Source organism: Spermophilus citellus (assembly GCF_964194105.1).
Source record: "Spermophilus citellus genome assembly, chromosome: 2".
Lineage (NCBI taxonomy): Eukaryota > Metazoa > Chordata > Mammalia > Rodentia > Sciuridae > Spermophilus > Spermophilus citellus.
Window position 1 is genome coordinate 224,446,632 of NC_138183.1, and position 20,473 is coordinate 224,467,104.

Genomic DNA, 20,473 nt, shown 5'->3' on the forward strand with positions numbered 1-20,473 from the left:
GGGAGAATTGCTATGGCTCCTACCTCCACCTGGATGCAGGGGTCCCCAGAACCCAGCAAGGAGCCAGAGGCCGAGGGGCTGCTGATACTGAGTGTGCAAAACACTCAAGCATCAGAGGAGTGACTGCGAAAAGCCGGGTACTGAAGGCAGCTGGAATCTCGTTCACCTTTTCTAACATTGATGACAACCAAGGGTGTTGGTTCTTTGCAGGAACTGTTCAAAGCCCTTTGCCTCCAGAATGTCTCTGAATTTCTATGATTACCCTATGGAATAAGTAAAGTTATCATTTCCATTTTTCAGACAAGGATGCTGAATCAGAGAGAAGTTAAATCACTTTCTCCCCAGGTCATACAGCTACTAATGGCCAAACTGGGATTTGAACCCAGAACCATCTCCATGGTTGGTGCCAGTGTTAAACTGTGAGCTATTGTCTGGCCTCTGTGCTTTACATGGGGGTATTTTCTGTGTGTGTGTGTGTGAGAGAGAGAGAGAGAGAGAGAGAGAGAGCGAGCGCTGGCCTTATCAATCTATAAACTGATGCTCCAGGCTTGGAGCAGAGGAAAACTGACATCGCCGTGCAGTTTGGCTTACGTGTTGATCCTTCTGTCTGGGTTATGACTCTATTTGAGCTCTCCCTGATTCTTGCATTTTAATGTGGTTTCACTCTTGTCTCAGGAATGATATCTCTACTCTCCCAAGCTCCTGAAAGACTGACTCTGTACAAACACCTTCTGCTCTTTGTTGGAGGAACAATTTGGTTACTCTCTAACTTGTTCCCTGCAGCATCTCCTTCATTTAAAAAGAGGGTAGGGTCATTACTCGGGAGTCTCTTGACGCCGAAAAGAAGAAAGAGTAAAAAAAAAAAAAAAAATGCTGAGCTTCAAGATCCTTAAGCCAATTGCTGAGGTCACTTCTCCCCAGCCTCAGACTCAGATGGCCTGGGGTGCGCTGCCTACCCGCTCCCTTGGAAGGGACAATCCGATTGTAAATATTATCTGCGCTTCTGAGAACATTTGAATGGTAATACTCAAGCAATTACTTTCCTTTCAAGATCATTAAACACAAATCAGACATGTATTTTAATAAGGCTGCCAGTGCTGTTAATGGTAGGGAGGGTGGTGGAAAGGCTAAGTTTTTCCCTCTAATGGGTGAATGTTTACATTATTATCCTTTCTGAGAAGGGACAGCAGGAGGGGGAGATGGTCCGATGCTTCAGAAACATTTCTTTGCTTCCTTGCACCCCAGAATTCAAGACCGCTATATGCTAAATGTACCGTCAGAGCATTGGGGAGGGATAGCAATCATATCATGGGCGGGGACAGCATCCCGATACCCCTTCCTCCTCCGGGGTACACATGGTCACGGTCGTCTTCACCCAAGTCCTCTCTTTGTACGTGGCAAGGGCCCAGCAAAGGAAATGCACTCTGGGAAGAATGAAGAATGTTTTTTTTGCGTAGGAAGCTCCAGTATTTTCCTCCTATTTTAGAGAACAGAGATGCTAAGAGAAGGGCCAGAGGAGACTGTTCGGAGGCCTGTGTCCTCTGCACTCATGTTCTGGGTAGAAGGCACCAGTCTTGTGGGAGAGAGGCCTGTACACCTTGCTCTCCTTTTCCTCCCCCCACATCTTAGTCTCTAGTGGCACCTGCAGTGGCACCTCTGAGGCCACAGAAAGGCCACTGCCAGGGTAGAAACTTGGCACTGGAATCTGCAAAGAATCTTCTGGAAGGTACACTTGCCAGGGAGGTTGACATCAGGAAGGGGATGGTTCATTCTTCACCCAATTCTACTCCCCCCTGGGCCCACTACTAGTCCTTTTCTGGTGGCCTACGATCCCTCCCCTGGCTCCCTAGGAAGGTGGCATGGGTGGGCCATCTATGGAGCGAGGTCTCAGGTTCACCCAGGAGCCCCTCAGTCCCCAAACAATTCTGCCTGCTGCTCCTTTGTCGGGGTCTGATGCCTTTTATCACTCACTGAAAAATAGGAGCTTTGAGTGCTGAGTGGAGCAGAGGGTGCTGTGGGGACAGTGTTCATGCACCGTGTTTCCTCTGGACTTGTGGTTCAGTTTTGAACTGAGTGTTTAGAGTTTAAGGAAGTGGGATGCATAAGTGACACATTTCCAGAGAGCAAAGGGTCTTTAAGTTTTAATTGTTTCTGACTGTGTAATCCCAGGCAGTTTTTAAAAACTCTCTAAGCTTCAATGTCTTCACATGTAAAATGAGGAAGGTTATTAATGATTATTTCAGAGGGTTAGGTATGAGACTTGGGTAGGTGGAGTGTCCTTTGCATTTACTGCTTGGTAAGTGCCTAATGATCATTTTTCTGTTATGGACTAAGATGCCTTTGTCTGCTGCAGACATTTCAAACCCCAAATGTATAGAAATAGCTGAATGGTGAAGTCTTCGGAGGTTGATGTGATTGCTATCACACTCATTTTAAATATAGACCTTGGATGAAAGAGGAGAGACCAATAAAGCTTCCATAAGGAGTCTCTGAACCTTAAAGCCAGGCTCTGCCTCACTCACGGTTTTGTACAGAACCTAATGCTTCTCTGTTTTATTCCGGATAGGTGCAAGAGCACCAAAAAGCAAATCCCTTCCAGTACCTGTTCATCTTTGGAACAAATACTCATTTCACAACTTTTTCCTGCTTGCAATCCCTGCCCAGGTGATTCCTCAAGAATTGTCACATTTGTATCTCTTCAGAATACTATCCCACTAGCAGGACCTAGAACATGCCTCATATTCATTGGTGAAGAACAAAATGAGCTGTGCCCTGGGGAGCGTGCCTGGGATCCCAGCAACGTGGGAAGCTGAGGCAGGAGTGTTGCAAGTTTGAGGCCAGCCTCAGCCACAGACTGAGAACCTCAGCTACTTAGTGAGATCCTGTCTCAAAATAAAAAAATGAAAAAGGGATGGGGATGTATCTCCGTGGTACAGTGCCCCTGGGCTCAATCCCTACTACTAAATCAAATAAAACAAAACAAAATGGCAGTCGAAATGGCTTTCCCATGGCCTGAGAGTGATAGCAAGTTTGGCCTTTGGAGGAAGAAGGACTCTGAGTGAGAAGTTCATGGTTTCAAAGCCATCTTTTGTGCCCAGATCAACTAACAATAGACATAGCCAAGACCCTGCTGATATCATCACTAGCTTCTCCTTCTCTGGTCTGTTCTCTTTCTTTCTGAAGTTATTCTTTTGAACAAGGAAAAGATCAAACTTTGGGGTCCCTTCAGGGCCTAGCCTACTGGCTTGCTCAAGATGGGTGAGTGCTCTGGGCAATGGAATCCCATTTCTGCCTTAGGAGACATCCATCTGGAACCCTGGAGAACAGGAGTAGCTGAAAAGCATCATTTGAGGAATGTGCATTTAAGGCTTTGCCTTGAGCTCTCCACTAATAAGGTTAATAATGAAATGGGATTTCCAATAACAGCTATCACGGCCAAGCCCCCGTGGAGATAAGAGTGGATCAGTGGTGAGAGCTTTTTGTGCATTCTCTTCTCAAGCTCATAGAATGGGTGACTGACACATGCCCTTAGTTGAGTTCTGTGAGGGATCCGTGGCTGTACGTCTGACCTTCTATGGGCAGCCACTGGCTTCCATGGTCCAAAGGAAGCGGCCCTGATGTATATAAATTGGCTGGAGGACTTCTGTCAGGGTGTTGGTAAAAGAGTTATTTTAAAAATTGAATATAATGTTTTTCTCTAAAAAATAGTACCTACTGATTACAGAAACATTAGACTCCACAAATAAGTGGAAAGAAGAGAAGAAAATTATCCATCATCCCACCACATAAAGATAAGCAGTGTTAGCATTTGGAAATGCTTCTTCCCATTTTTAAAAAAACATAATGTGATTACACAACACATAAAATTTGCTCTTGTTTATTTAACATTCTGCTGTAAACATGTTATCATAAACTTTTTTGAATAAATGCAATTTGGGTGGCTACATGACATTTTTGGAGCCAAGTTTATCTGACAATTTCCATGTTGTTAGACATAGGGTTGTTTCTGATTTTCTATTATTATGAATAGTGATATAAAAATCTACACATATGTAGCTTTTTGATTATTTGAGATTATTTCCTCAGGGAAGTGTTCTAATATTGGAGTTACTAGGTCAGAAGGGAGAAACATTGTGTATCTCTCTCTCTCTCTCTCTCTCTCTCTCTCTCAGGGAATTGAACCCAGGACTCCCACTTGCCAGGCAAACAGTAACAGTCTATCACTGAGCTACATCCCCTTTAAAAAAAATTTTTTTTTGAAACAGGATCTTCCTAAATTGCTCAGGCTAGACTTGAACTTGTGATCCTCTTGCTTCAGCCTCTGGAGTAGATGGGTTTATAGTCGTATGCCTGTGCTCAACTAATGTTTTACAACTCATAATCCAAAATGCAAAGTAGAAATTATTATCTTGGTAAAGAGGCAGATTGAATGGCTTCCAAGCCCCTCCTAGCACCGCTATTCTATGTTTCTAAGACCTTTCTCCCCTGTATTGATGTACCTGTCAAGGCACTACCAGAGAGAGGCTTGCCAGACTGGTTTTTCAATACTGAATATTCAATAATAAAATCCATCTAGAAGGGTTCCTTTGGGCAGTATATATAAATAATATTAGAACCCTTAATCAAATACACCACAGCAAAAATAAAAGACCATTTATTGGCTCATCTAATTAAAATGCTAGAGGGTATAAGCATCCAGGCACGACTGAATCCAGGGCCTTTGGTGTTCTTCTCTCCATCCTTTGGTTTTGTTTTATTCTTTACTGGCCGAATTCTCAGGCAGGGTCTCCCCTTTTTCTATATGAATAAGCTGGGAGCTCCATTTTCACCCTCTTCCCAGCCACTCTAGTGGGAAAGCTTACCTCTTTCCATAAGTTCCCAACAAAAGTCCAGGGTCTATACTTACTGGTTTTGATTGGCCCAGTGTGAGTCATGTGACTGTGGCCACAAGTACATGATGCTGTGTTTGGCTGGGTCTGAATTACAGGCTTTTCCCTAGAGCTAGACAAGGAGTGTTCTCACCTAAACCAAAATTGACGGATAATGGGAGAAAGCAAGCCCACCAAAAGAGAACATGGCAGATGTTACTCCGAGAAGTGGGGGTGAATACCAGCCAAACAGGAACAAAGTGCCCATTAAAAAATGCCTCTCTTTAGGGTGATCCCTAGGATATGAATCCCAAACAAGGTATTATTGCCTTGAGTAAAGAAGGAGCTGAGCCCTCCTGAGCTTGGACAGGAACACATGATTGTTAGCATCAGGTAAACAAGCTGCCACTTGTCATTTCTAAACACTAAACTCATTTGGCAAATATTTATTTCCGCACCTACCATGAATCAATTCAACATTTACTGAACTGCTGATGTTCTAGGTGCTGAGGACACAACAAGGATTCCCATACAATCTTGCCTTTGGATCTAACCTTTTGAGAGACCTAATGAAGTGCCTAAAATGTCTCTGAAGCACCCAGGCTGTCTGTAGGTCACGCGTGTGTTTATTTACAATTGAGATGGCTCATTGACGCTCTGGCTGGCTGGGTTGTAATTTGCTCAGGCACTTAAGCTTCACTATTAAGAAAAAAAAAAACCCACAAAACATAGCTTCTTCACTAGCCTGAATTTGGCTGTTATGTTTGTATTGAAGATTGTCTGGATGGAACATTCAACTTAAATTCAGCAGAAATGTAAAATAGAGCATGTAAAAGAAAATAGGTACAAATTGCCAATAAATCCCTGTATGAAGAGAGCAACTCACGCAGCCTCTGAAGGTATTTGCATAACCTAATTTCCTGCACCAATATTCTTGCTGCTATCCATTCGCGTTTAACTCTCTTCAAAATAGAGAGCAGTCATTTGTGCTTCTACTTGAATAATAGTTATTTGTAATTTTGCCTGAATATCCTGATACATTTCAGTGAGAAACATCTTCCCATAGCATAAGACTATGGAACACTGCAACCGAAAGATGTGTTGAAATTAGTGTTAAGTGTTCATTCATTCAACAAATATTGATTGAGCTCTCTGCCAGGCACTGTTCTGAGTGTTCTCAAGCCAAGCAAAGATCCCTCAGTGGACAAATCATTCAAGACACAATGTCTCCAAATTTTAGCAGGGGTCAGCAAAGCATTCTGGATATGGAGTCTGAGGTTTTGATCCTTGGTTCTGAAACCCTTCACTGGCATATAACAATTGTGTGATCCTGGGCAATTTGGTTTGTCTCCCAGGCTTCATTTTGTGGGATCTTGTAATCTGAGAGGCAGAGTCAGGAAAGGCAAAGAGGAGGCTGGGAAGTGTGGAGGCTGGGAGGACAAGTGATGGGTTGATTATACTCTCTGAGGCTCGTGTGTTCCGTTCCCCATTCCCACTTGGTAGCTGTGTAACCTGGATGAGTTCCTTCCTTTTTTTTTAAATTTATTTTTTAATTTTTTTATTGTTGGTTGTTCAAAACATTACATAGTTCTTGACATATCATATTTCACACTTTGATTCAAGTGGGTTATGAACTCCCATTTTTACCCCGTATACAGATTGCAGAATCACATCAGTTACACTTCCATTGATTTACATATTGCCATACTAGTGTCTGTTGTATTCTGCTGCCTTTCCTATCCTCTACTATCCCCCCTCCCCTCCCCTCCCCTCTTCTCTCTCTACCCCCTCTACTGTAATTCATTTCTCCCCCTTGTATTATTTTCCCCTTTCCCCTCACTTCCTCTTGTATGCAATTTTGTATAACCCTGAGGGTCTCCTTCCATTTCCATGCAATTTCCCTTCTCTCTCACTTTCCCTCCCACCTCTCATCCCTGTTTAATGTTAATCTTCTTCTCATGCTCTTCGTCCCTACTCTGTTCTTAGTTACTCTCCTTATATCAAAGAAGACATTTGGCATTTGTTTTTTAGGGATTGGCTGGCTTCACTTAGCATAATCTGCTCTAATGCCATCCATTTCCCTCCAAATTCTATGATCTTGTCATTTTTAATGCAGAGTAATACTCCATTGTGTATAAATGCCACATTTTTTTATCCATTCATCTATTGAAGGGCATCTAGGTTGGTTCCACAGTCTTGCTATTGTGAATTGTGCGCTATGAACATCGATGTAGCTGTGTCCCTGTAGCATGCTCTTTTTAGGTCTTTAGGGAATAGACCAAGAAGGGGAATAGCTGGGTCAAATGGTGGTTCCATTCCCAGCTTTCCAAGAAATCTCCATACTGCTTTCCAAATTGGCTGCACCAATTTGCAGTCCTACCAACAATGAACAAGTGTACCCTTTTCCCCACATCCTCGCCAGCACTTGTTGTTGTTTGACTTCCTAATGGCTGCCAATCTTACTGGAGTGAGATGGTATCTTAGGGTGGTTTTGATATGCATTTCTCTGACTGCTAGAGATGGTGAGCATTTTTTCATGTACTTGTTGATTGATTGTATGTCCTCTGAGAAGTGTCTGTTCAGGTCCTTGGCCCATTTGTTGATTGGGTTATTTGTTATCTTATTGTCTAATTTTTTGAGTTCTTTGTATTGAGTTCCTTCCTTTTATCTTGGTATTTGCACCTGTAAAATGGAGCTAATTAGAACTCTCTCCTATAGATTTGTTGTGAGAAACACTTGAGATACTGCATTTAAAGCATCTTACCACTGGGCACAGTGGTGCACTACTGTAATCCCAGCAGCTTTGGGAGGCTGAGGCAGGAGGATCATGAGTTCAAAAGCCAACCTCAGCAAAAGCAAGGCGCTAAGCAACTCAGTGAGACCCTGTCTCTAAATAAAATGCAAATAAAATAAAATGGCTCAGTGGTCGAGTGCCCTGAGTTCAATCCCCAGTACCAAAAAAAAAAAAAAAAAAAGAAAAAGAAAAAGACAAAAAGAAAGAAAGAAAAAGAAAGGAAGGAAGGAAGAGAGAGAGAGAGAGAGAGAGAAGAAAGAAAGAAAGAAAGAAAGAAAGAAAGAAAGAAAGAAAGGAAGGAAGGAAGGAAGGAAGGAAGGAAGGAAGGAAGGGGGAAAAAGCACCTTGCCTAGGGCCTGGTGTGCATGAGAGCTGCCACTTCTACCATTATCACTACTATTTCTGCTGCTGCTATTGTGTTATCTTAGAGACCACTTTAATTATTATAGTAGGGGCTGAATTCATTCTTTCATTTAATATATGTCTAGTGAGGCCTGCAGTACAGCAGGCATGCTCTAACCCTGGGGACAGAGCTGTGAACAGATAGTAAGTTCCTGACAAGGAGCTTGAATTCTAGCAGAGAGACAGGTAACAAATTCGCAAACAAACAATTGCAAAGTAAGGTAGTTTTAGATAGTGATACTTTCAGGGCATCTTTTTTTCTTTTCCTTTCTTTTTTTTTTTTTTTTTTTTTTTGGTACTGGGGGTTGGATTCAGGGGCACTCATCCACTGAGCCACATCCCCAGCCCTCTTTTTTTATTTTTTGTATTTTAGTTAGAGATAGGGTCTCACTGAGTTGCTTAGCACCTTGATTTCTGCTGAGGCTAGCTTTGAAATCATGATTCTCCTGCCTCAGCCTTCCAAGTCACTGGGATTATAGGCAGGTGCCACCGTGCCCGGCTCAGGGCATCTTTTCATAGGAAGATGTTTTGCCAAAGAAGTGAATGCTGAGAAGACAGCGGCCATGTTGAAGAGCTGTAGGAGGACTTTCAAGTCAGGGGAGATAGCAAGCACCAAAATACCAGGGCAGAAATAAGTTGGCATGAAGGGACCAAAGGCTGGCTAGAAGGTAACCAACAAATAGGAGAATGGCATAAGATAAGAACTGGGGAGAAAGTGCTGTGATCAACTGATGATGTCTGCTCAGAGTAAGGACTAGGGAGAGTCAGCATTGATGTCACATAATTGTGATCCCTCGTATCCCAAAAGTCCCTTGCTGGCAGAAAGAAAGAAAGAAAGAAAGAAAGAAAGAAAGAAAGAAAGAAAGAAAGAAAGAAAGGAGGGAGGGAGGGAGGGAAGGAAGGAAATCTCTCAGGCATCTCCTATCTTTATCCTGTAATTTTACCAAATTAGAGGTATACAATTACTTAATGAATGAGCTCAATCTTTCTTTTTTAAATACAAAATTGTATTAAAAGTGCTTATTAACTCTTCAATAGAAAAAACAATTATTTAATGATCATATTTCTGATTTTAAGAATTTTAAGAACCAGAGTTTCTTGAGGTTATTTACTGCTTCCTGGGCTTACTGAGTTGGATGAAAACTAACTCTATTTTACTGTTTAAGAAAAACTAATGTGGGGACAATTTCGTGTGATGGTTACTTTCTCTCTCCTCAAATAGATATCTGTTAGTGATGAGGCAGAAGAGACATTTCACAGGGCTCAACTTCATGGTTGGTTTTATTCTAAGCTATCAGTTGCACTAAATTATACCAAGTAAGTTAATGGGAAAAATCTTGGTCAAAACCAAGAGACAACCATTTGGCTGAACAAATGATTTGGGTGAAAGTAATTACCACAGACATTGGATTTGCTACTTTCTTGGTTTAATACAGGCAACTTTGGAAAACAATGGGAAGGTTTTATTGTCCTCAATGAGGTTTTATATACCCCCTTTTTAAATTTTCAATTTTAAAATTTATTCTCATTCCATATTTCATTTTTGTTTTATTTGTAACACACATTCTGAATGTACTAAATTGAGGATTGGTTAAATAAGATATCATAGGTAATAAATGATGGAATTAACAATGGAGGATGTCTCTGGGCAAAGTAGATGCTTTAACTATACTTTAAATATTATCTATACTTTTATATACTTTTAATATTATATCCTGATTTTTATAAGCACTTATTTTGATATAAAAATTAAGTAATTAATGATTAAAGGAATAATATAAAGAAGAACCTAGAGATTTCAAACAGTAAAAGTTTTTGTTCATTTCTCATTTATTTTCAGTTCATTTCAATGTGTGCTTTGTTTCTTTGGAGGTATTTTTTATATGTTTTAATTTTATACATTTGTCAAGAATTTGCACTTCCCATTGCTTATTTAAGCTTTTCACTTTATACTTTGCGTGCTTCTTTGGAACCCATTGTAACTCATTAAACCTGCTATAGTTGATTCTTTAGCTTATTTTCTCCTTTTCAACATTATAGCAGTTCAGAGCAGAAGAAGTTGGTAGAAAGTCCATTTAAAATTTTAAAACTCAACCAAGTAGAAGCAAATCTTGGAAATTTCTGAAATTCAGTTAAAATTGCCTGAAGACCCATTATTGCAAGTTGTAAAACAGCCCCTGTGGCGTACCCAAAGACATATGTATGTTATCATATTATGATTTTCAGCCCCTCATCTTTGAACCTCCCCAAAGTCATATTTAAGTATTTTCCTTGCAACTCTGAAAGCCCAGGATTTGCATCCACCTTACCTGAGCCAGTAAAATGTGCTTGTTAATTAACACTCAGTCTAGATCTACATTATCTTTCATCATCAAGTAATGAACTCGTGTGGCATTAAGCTTTCATATTGTGAAACACAGCTCAAAAAAGAAAGATTTCTCTACTCTTCAGAGGACTGGATTTCTTGACTTTGATATATCATTTATGCATCTCATCCATTATTGATGTGTTACAGTTTATACATGAGGCGTTGACCTTTTAAAATAAAGACAAGACTACCCTCGTCTTAATCTGTTTCTTGCCGACACTGTTTTTAGAGAACAAGAAATTCTCGTGTTCTGCAGAATTCACTTTGAAGCTCCCTTTCTTTGAAAACAAATGGCAGGAAGGCCCCCAAACCACCGAGGCTCTTCTCTTTGGTGGAGAAGCTGCGTGCGTGTGTCTAATTTTAAATTCTGAAGTGCAAATGTCATGTAATGAAAGTATCAGCAGTTACTTAAACGTGGTTAAATATGGAAACTCGGCATAAAGTCGATGTTTATTTGCAGCCGGTGACAGTGATAAGGGCAGGAGCCCTCCCGATAAGTGGCTTTCAGCCACCGTTAATCGACTGATGGATGGATCGCAGCGAGGCTGGTCACGCAGGACGCCGTCTCACCCCCTGTAATGGAACGTGCTCATCTGTCTAGCGCAGGGCCAGAGGGGGAGGCCGCGTGCGCCCAGGATTCCATTATTCTGCTCACTGTAACCTCTGCTGCTGGTGAGAGGAGGCAAGAAGCAAGAGACTTTGACCCGAATCATAGTGGAAACCTAAAAGGACTCACAGAGTGTCACAACAGGAAAGGATCTTGGTGATCATCTAAACCAACCCCTGTATTTTTTAGATGAGGAAATTTCCATGCGTAATAATTTATACCAGCATTTATTAATCAGTGCACATGTGTTTATTCTCTTTTTCAAATCTGCAGCTGGCTGCTCACTGCCCTTAAAGTGAAGCCTTATTTAGACATCAGGGCCCTCGAAGGTCTACATTCTGCTTCTCATTGTCTCTGTCTCAGTGGGGCTCCACCCGGATTGAACTTCCTGTTCCACTCCATGCCAGCAACATAAACCCTTCCCTGACTCCCTACTCCTGGGCTGGGTGCTCTCTCAGCCATCTTCCCGGCTTACTGCCCCTTTCACAGATGCCCCAATATCATATTTGTCTGTTAACCCATATATCTCCCTTTTGACCAGGGCCTTCTTGAGGGCCAGAACGCTATGTAACCATCCTGAGAGTCTTGCAAGGTCCCAGACATATCATAGGTACTTAATAGGTGGCTGCTGACTTAACAAAACGTCTCATTTTATGCTAAGCTCTGCAGTAGAACCAGGAACACAAAACTAAGGTGCAGTCCTGCTCTGGAAGAAATCAGACTCATTCATTCAATTCAGTTATAGCTTTTCCTACACAGGAAGGCATGTTTTTGCTCCATTTGCCAAATTTGAAGGAGTTACAGTATGAGAAGTGTTTGAGAAAAGCTTAGAGAGAAACTTGAAATTCTCAATTTTTCAAACCATCCTTTAAAATATCATCACCATTAGTCAAGTGACAAAAAGAACCTCAAAATATTTTGACTCCAATGAAGCTGCTCCCTCCCAAGTAACAAGAAAAGAGCTCATATTTGTTGTGCAAATGAACCACAGCCAGGGTGGTCCCGGGGTTAGTAACTATTTTCTCTTTTACCTGCCCGAAGTGCCAGGCAGGAGTGAGAAATAAGAGACCTGTCAAGTTTCAGGACTTGGAGAGGCTTTGAGATCACCCAGCCTGGGCCCCTCCTCTTACAGAGGAGGAAATGGCAAGAACTAGAGAGAAGCATTTGGCTCAGCCATGTAGCAAACTAGTGGCTAGCCTGGGCCCTGGAGCTTCAACTGGGCTGTGTTCCTTCTCTGAGGAGATACTGTGACCCTCAACCTTCCAGTCCAAATTACTCATCTTCAGACACACATCCCATTTTGGTAGTAGACATTGGCCCCTTTGGACAGCCCATCATCCCTTCCAATTGCTGATAGTAGCCTAATTTTTATTTGGAGAAATCTGTCCCTCCTATGCAAGGGGGGAGTTGACTCCATCTGAGCTCCCAGCGTGCATCCTGACTGACTCTGGCCTTCACTCTGAGCTGAAGGTCGTTAGTTCAAACTTAATAAGGGAGGTCTCATCAGCCTAGCACTCATCTAGTTAGCCATGTGCAGAGCCCCTCTGGATAAAAATCCCCCTACAAGCCTGGCTCACCCAGGGGTTTCTGATTTGGGGGAAGAGCCAGGTCTATGAACATAGACTGTTCTTGAACATGGTGATGATTTACTCGTGGTGACAACACTCTTCAGTGACTGCTGGAAGATAACATCCATCAAAGACAAATAGCTCAGTGAGACAGAGGGTCTCCTTTCTAGACATCAGCACCCAGACCCTCTCTCTCTCTCTTGAACTCATACTCTAGGAAAGTCCATTTACTGCTTTTTTTTTTTTTTTTTTTTTTTTTTTTGCAGTCAGCAAGGTTGATTTTTGTTTGATTTTTATTTGACAGTAATCGCCAGTTCCCAGCTCCCCCCATTAATCAGTTAGTTAATTAAACAATTAATTCATCATGTAATTCACTAGTTCATGATGCCAAGTACCATGGTTGCAAAGTTGCTGCTGACCCTTTGGATGTACCTGTAGACTCCTGGCATCAATTTTTTCCCTAAGCAATTAATTTCGGGCCAGGAAAATTTTATTGAGCACCTACTGCATGCCAAGCCTGCAGGAGGGAATGTGAAAATGACTAAGACATGCAGGCTTGCTTGCAGTCTAGTTGGGAAATCAGACAAATGAAAGGCACCACTGACCTCTCATCATGATCCTCCTGAGGTCAGCATCCGGGAATCAAATCCATCCAAGGACCTTCTAGTTCAGGGAGACTTAGGCTGAATCTGTTTAACTTTCAAGGGTACAAGGAATTTAAAAATTTTGTTTTGAAAGAGAAAAATCCCCCTGAATGTTAACACAGAGTCTCATTACTGTTATTTCTTGCTAATGAGAGACAATTCCAGGCGCCCAGTGTGTATTTTTAAAAACAAGACTAAATGATAGGTTGGGGCTCCTTTCAGCAGAACTACAGAGATGTTAATGAAGGAGCAAACCTCTGGTGCCCCCGGGGAGCATGAGACACAGGGCCTGCTGGAGCCCTGGCATCACAAATGAATGATCACACCCCCAGATGACCATCGCCAGCTCTCTGAGAGAGCTGCTGGTTGGTTGGTGGCAATATAACCAGGAAAAGGACATTTGGAAGTGTGTTTAAAAGTTCCTAACGCCTCTATTAGGGTTGCCATTTTTTTCCCCAGTGCTGGGGGTCAAGCCCAGGACTTCTTGTATGCTAAGCACACACTCTACCCATGAGTGACACTCTTGCCACTGCCACTTTAAAAAGCCACCACCTCTCAAAAGTCCACTGAGTGATGAGTATTGTATATACCAGTGACTTCACTGAATGCTTGTGAATTGTCATTGTCCTGTGATGTAGATGTGGTTGTCTTCTTCACAGCTTGGAAAAAAGACACTTGCTTAAAGGGACATGGTACGGAAGTGTGTGTGGCTGAGCTAACTCACTGATGATGTCTGCACAGAGAAAACAAAGTCCACTCCCACCTCAAGGCAGGTGCCATGGGGATTTTATGTACTCAGAGATTTTTTTTCAAAAATTGTGAAATATATTATACAAATATATATTATTATAAAAATCGATATTATGCATATGTAGTGTAAAAATAATGATACAACTTCATGTATTTACCATGAAACTTGTGAAATAGAACATTGTTAGCATTCTATTTGAGGGCCCTTGCTCCTTTTCCTCTACCATCTGTACAGGTAGACAAGCCCTTATTTGAAATGCCTGAGACTTAAAGTGTTTCAGATTGTTGGATTCAGATTGTTGGATTTTTGTTAGTTAGATTTTGGAATATTTGCATACACATATTGATATATCTTGAGGATGAGACCCAAGTTTAAACAAAATTCATTCATTTGTCATATACACCTTAAACAAATAGGCTGAGGTAATTTTATATAATATTTTTAGTGGATCTGCCTTTTGACTTTGACTCATCACATGAGGTCAAGGGTGAAATTTTCCCATTTGTAAGTAACATGTCAACACTCAAAGAGTTTCAGATATTTTGGAACATTTTGGTTTTTAAATTTTCAGATTAGGGTTGTTTAACGTGTGTGTGTGTGTGTGTGTGTGTGTGTGTGTGTTGACTGTTTATATTGAATGAAATATTGCATTATATGTTCTTTTGTAACTTAACTTCCTTTTTTTATTAGTAAACATTTTATTGAAATAGAATATACATAGAGAAAAGTACACAAATCAGAAATGGACAGTGTTACCAACTTGTAAAGTGACACACAAAATGAAAAACTAGAACATTTCTTCCCACTTTGGACCATCTTCCTACTATGACCACCCTATGGATTACATGGACTTCTTACAGCATACGTTATTTTTGTCTGGCTTTGACTTGGTTATCCACGGTGTTACTCAATTTCTTTAACACTATATTTTGGTGATTTGCTCAAGTTGATTCATATCTTTGTGATTTATTCCATTTTACTGCTACCTGGCTTTCACACGTGGGTATATGTCAGTTTATTTATTCATTTTACTGCTGATGGCAATTTGGGTGGTCTCTGGCTTAGCTAACAGAGCTACTGTGAACATTCTGTGTACATCCACGGGTGTAAGAATTTTTCTAGGGTAAATACCTCCAGTAGAATTGTTGTTAGATTTTAGTGTATGCATGAACTCAGTTTTTTATAATGCTGAAATGTTTGCTGAAGGACCTGTACAAATTTTAATTTTAATTCCCATAAGTAGTGTGTGAGAGCTTACATAATTCTCCAACATCTCCATCTCGATATTGGCTAATGTAAAAAATGTTGGCATTCTGGTGGCATTTTATTATAATGCTAATTGGCATTTAGTGATTACTAACAAGTTGAAACAGCTTTTCATTTATTTATGGATGTGTTGTACCTTCTTTTCTACACAATGTGTGTTCAACCATTTTGACCATTTTTCTTTTGGTTTTTCTCATTTGTATTGATTTGTAGAAAAATTTTATGCCTTTCAAATGTTAGTTAAGAGTTATGTGAGTTGTAAATATATTTTTGTTTTATCTTTTTATTTTCTTTTATTTTAGCTTATCTTTTTATTTTCTTCAGGGCATTATTTTGTGAACAAAAGGTTTTACATTTTAAAATAATTACAGATTTAAGGAAAAATATAAAGTAATACAAAAATTTCCTTTACCCTGGATCTTCCAAATATTGACATTCTACCACGTTTGCATTATTACTCTGCTTGACTATTCTATGTTCTCTTGGTATTATAAATGATATTTTTTAAATGGCATTCTAATTTGTTGTTCACATTTAGGGAAGCAGTTGACTTTTTAATATTGTTTTTATAAAAAAGAGTTTTGATAAGCTCAACCTAAAATCTCTGTAGATTGTTTGTCATGTTTTCTAGGTAAATAATAAAATCATCTGTAAGGAATGGCAGTTTTTGTTTTGTTTCCAGTTGTTTGTACTCTACTTCTCTGACACCTTCACTACCAAGCCGAATAGGTATGTGGATAATTCTTGGCTTGTTCCTCATCTTAAAGGGAATGTGTTATGGTTTAGATGTGGTGTCCCCCAAAAATCTCACATGTGAGATAATTCAAGAAGGTTTGGAGGAGAAATGATTGGGTGGTAGCTTTAACCTAATCAGTGGATTAGTTCCTGATGAGATTAACTGGGTGGTGGCTGGAGGCAAGTGGGGTGTGTTTGGAGGAAGTGGTTCATTGGGAGCGGGGCTATGAGGTAAATATTTGTATCTGGATGGTCTCCTTCCATTTCCATGCAATTTCCCTTTTCTCTCCCTTTCCCTCCCACCTCATGTCTCTGTTTAATGTTAATCTTATCCTCCTGCTCTTCCTCCCTGCTCTGTTCTTAGTTGCTCTCATTATATCAAAGAAGACATTTGGCATTTGTTTTTTAGGGATTGGCTGGCTTCACTTAGCATAATCTGCTCTAGTGCCATCCATTTCCCTGCAAATTCCATGATTTTGTCATTTTTAAGTGCTGCATAATACTCCATGGTGTATAAATGCCACATTTTTTTTATCCATTCATCTATTGAAGGGCATCTGGGTTGGTTCCACAGTCTAGCAATTGTGAATTGTGCTGCTATGAACACTGATGTGGCAGTATCTCTGTAGTACGCTGTTTTAAGGTCTTCAGGGAATAGTCCGAGAAGGGCAATAGCTGGGTCAAATGGTGGTTCCATTCCCAACTTTCCCAAGAATCTATACAAAACTACATATAAGAGGTTGTGAGGGGAATGGGAAAATAAACAAGGAGAGAAATGAATTACAGTAGATGGGGTAGAGAGAGAAGATGGGAGAGGAGGGGAGGGGGGATAGTTGAGGATAGGAAAGGTAGCAGAATACAACAGTCATTAATATGGCATTATGTAAAAATGTGGATGTGTAACTGATGTGATTCTGCAAACTGTATTTGGGGTAAAAATGGGAGTTCATAACCCACTTGAATCTAATGTATGAAATATGATATGTTAAGAGCTCTGTAATGTTTTGAACAACCAATAAAATAATAATAATAAAAAAATTTGTATCTGGAGAATGGAGTCTCTCTCTGCTCCTTGATTACCATGTAAACCACTTCCCTCCACCACACTCTTCCACCATGATGTTCTATCTCACCTTGAGCCACAAGGAACGGAGCTGGCCTCCTGTAGACTAAGACCTCTGAACCATGAGTTCCAAATAAACTTTTCCTCTAAAATTGTTCTGGTTGGGTCCTTTAGTCACAGCAGCAAAATAGCCGACTAAAGCAGAATGTTTTTTTTTTTAAAGAAAGAGTGAGAGAGAGTATTTTAATATTTATTTTTTAGTATTTGGCGGACACAACATCTTTGTCTGTATGTGGTGCTGAGGATCGAACCCAGGCCACACGCATGCCAGGCGAGCGCGCTACCGCTTGAGCCACATCCCCAGCCCTAAAGCAGAATGTTTTCAATATTTTTGCATTAACAATTAAGAATTATGTCTGGAGGGGAGGGAAAAATAGAAGTTCATTGGATTACACAAAGGGAGGGGAGGGATAGGAATAGGAAAAACAGTGGAATGAATCTGACATAAGTTTCCTATGCTCATATATAAATACGCGACTAGTGAAACTCCACATGCTGTAGAACCACAAGAATGGGATCCTAAGTTATATTCCATGTATGTATGGTGTGTCAAATATACTCTGGGACATGTAATCTAAAAAGAACAAATAAAATTTTTAAAAAATAATTTTTAAAAAAGAATGTCTATGGTCATTTCTTTCCATGGGGATGTTCACTGTCAGGTTTCACATGTGTGTGTTTAATTAAAAATATTTTTAGAAAAGATTTAGAAAGAAAATTGAGCAATTAAGTACAAAGTACATCACTTCCCCTCCACAGTTTTTCTTTTTCTTTCTTTTCTTTCTTTCTTTCTTTCTTTCTTTCTTTCTTTCTTTCTTTCTTTCTTTCTTTCTTTCTTTCTTTCTTTTGTTCTTTCTTTCTTTCTTTCTTTTCTTTTCTCTTCTTTTTTTTTGTGTGTGTGTTGAACTCAGGGGCACTTGACTATTGAGCCACATCCCCAGCCCTCTTTGTATTTTATTTAGAGACAGAGTCTTGCTGAGTTGCTTAGGGCCTCACTAAGTTGCTGAGGCTGGCTTTGATCTTGTGATCCTCCTCCCTCAGCCTCCCATGCTGCTGGGATTACAGGAGTGCGCCACCATGCACAGCCTCCTCCACAGTTTTTTCCACTATGTCTTGCTTAGTGACATGGTCTAGGTATGAGGTGTCCCCAAAAGCTCATGTGTGATGCAGTGTAAGAAAGTTTAGAGGTAAAATGATTGTATTATAAGAGTTTTAACCTAATCAGTGCACTTATTCCCTGATAGGGATCAATCGGATCCTACCATAGGCAGGTAGGGTGTGGCTGAAGGAGGTGGTCCCTGGGGACATGCCTTTGGGGTACATATTTTGTCCCTGTGGAGCAGAGCTCTCTGCTTCCTGATGCCATGTCCCTGGTGGCTTCCCTCCACCACTCTCTTCCACCATGATGTCCTGCCTCACCCCGAGCCCCTAGGAATGGAGCCAGCTGTCTGTGCACTAAGGCCTCTGAAACTGTGAGGACCCAAATAAACTTTTCCTCCTTTAAAATTGTTCTTGTCAGGTAAATGGGTGGAGTTAGAGAATATCATGCTAAGTGAAGTAAGCCAATCCCCCAAAAAACAAAGGCTGAATGTTCTCTCTGATAAGTGGATGGTAATCAATAATGGGGGGGGCATGGGAAAAATGGAGGTGGGGCGGGGCATGGGGGCAGGAAAGATGATGGAATGAGATGGACATCATTACCCTAGGTACATGTGAGACTGCACATATGACGTGACGCTACATCATGTACAACCAGATAAATAAAAAGTGTGTGCTGCGTTTGTGTACAATGAATCAAAATGTGTTCTGCTGTCATATATACCTAATTAGAATAAATACATTTTAAAAATTGTTCTTATCATGTTTTTTGGTCATAACAGCAAAGAAGCTGACTAAAACACTTAGTACACTAAATTTGTTATAATCAATGGAACAACAGTGATGAAGTATTAATAGCTAAAGCCCGTAGTTTTCCTTAGGGCTACTGTTTGTGTTGTATAGTTCTTGAATTTTGCTGAGGCTGACTTTGAACTTGCAACCCTCCTGCCTCAGCCTCCCAAGCCACCGGGATTACAGACCTGCACCACCGAGTGGATTTCCAGTTTTGACTTTCAAAAGGAAACTTTTGAGTCTCTGACAAGCCTGTCCCCTTGAGGCCAAGATTTGTTGAGAAATTATTTCTAAAGATCATAAACACCCATGAATGAATCCGGAGCCAGAGGAGACTCAATATCAAGGCAGGACATTAGCTGTGAGTAGAAATTTGGGTACGATGTAAAGGAAGATCCTGGCACATAGGAAAGGGGGAAGAACCCACTACTTCCAGCTCCGTGTGGTTAGGGAAGAGATGGCCCCTTTGGTTACTGCTTTCCCCACCCCCACCCTGCCCCACCTGCCTGATGAGGCTCTCTAATTACCACTACAAAACCCTACCTGCTCCAGGCAGCCCGGCCCATTCTTTCCTGTGTGTCCCCACTGCTCTGTGTATGCATTCATATTATTACAAAAGTTCCCTACCCATTGCAAGCGTCCATTAAGAAAGAACAAGCCAGGCAAGGCAGATTTGTTACCCACAGATAGGCACCAAGGATAAACAAACCTCGGATCCATCCTGAGCCAGTCCCCCAAGGCTCCAGGAAGCTGTCCAGGGTGGACAGAGGCTCATCGGGCTGTGCCCCACGTCACGCCACAGCCGAGGAAACTCAAAAGCACTCTGTCCTGGGCTTATATGTCCTGGGTGCCCCTTGGCTCATTGAGCACAAGCATTGCCCAACTTCCTCTTCTTGGAGGAATGAGGACATCGCCTGGATTGTTCTGGACCTTTCCTCTGTATCTCAGGATGTTGCATTCTCAGTGTGTTCTCCCAAGAGTTGCAAACGGGAGGGGGGAGAGCTGGGTCAGCCAGGGTCACCAGGGACTGGTCCTCCTGCATTGGTGGCACCTCCATGGCACTTAGGCCTAGTCTGCTTCCTCAGACTGCAAGCTCCTTGGGGCCAGGAACGATTTATAATTTCTCTGAACAACCACGTGCCTGGCACCGTGTCTGGCTCATCAGAGCTCTCTTGCTGAAGACAGAATAAAAACACAAAGTGTGTGTCAGCAGGTGCGCCAAGGCAGGCAGGCAGGTGGAAGATTTCACAGGGATGCAACATTCAAGGTGTGTTTGAGAGATGATTTGGTGTTGGCCAGTCAGGAAAGTGCAAGGAAAGACACTGGGAATAGCCTGGGTCAAAGGCACAGAGGACAGAAGCAGCGTGGGGTACTCAGATGGCCAGTAGTCAATTTCACCAGAGCCCAGCAGAGTGCTTGGCTCATAGTGGGTGCCCAACATGTGTTTGTGAATGAGT

General features: G+C 41.3%; 1 long non-coding RNA gene across 1 annotated transcript; it reads right to left on the minus strand.

Annotated features, from left to right (window-relative positions):
- Positions 1-10,909: 10,909 nt before the first annotated feature.
- LOC308642468 lies at positions 10,910-19,848 on the minus strand. Its single transcript, XR_014020565.1, has 3 exons — positions 19,726-19,848; positions 13,213-13,304; positions 10,910-11,098 (listed from the first exon to the last, which is right to left on the minus strand). It is a non-coding gene; the product is annotated as an uncharacterized lncRNA (long non-coding RNA).
- Positions 19,849-20,473: the final 625 nt, after the last annotated feature.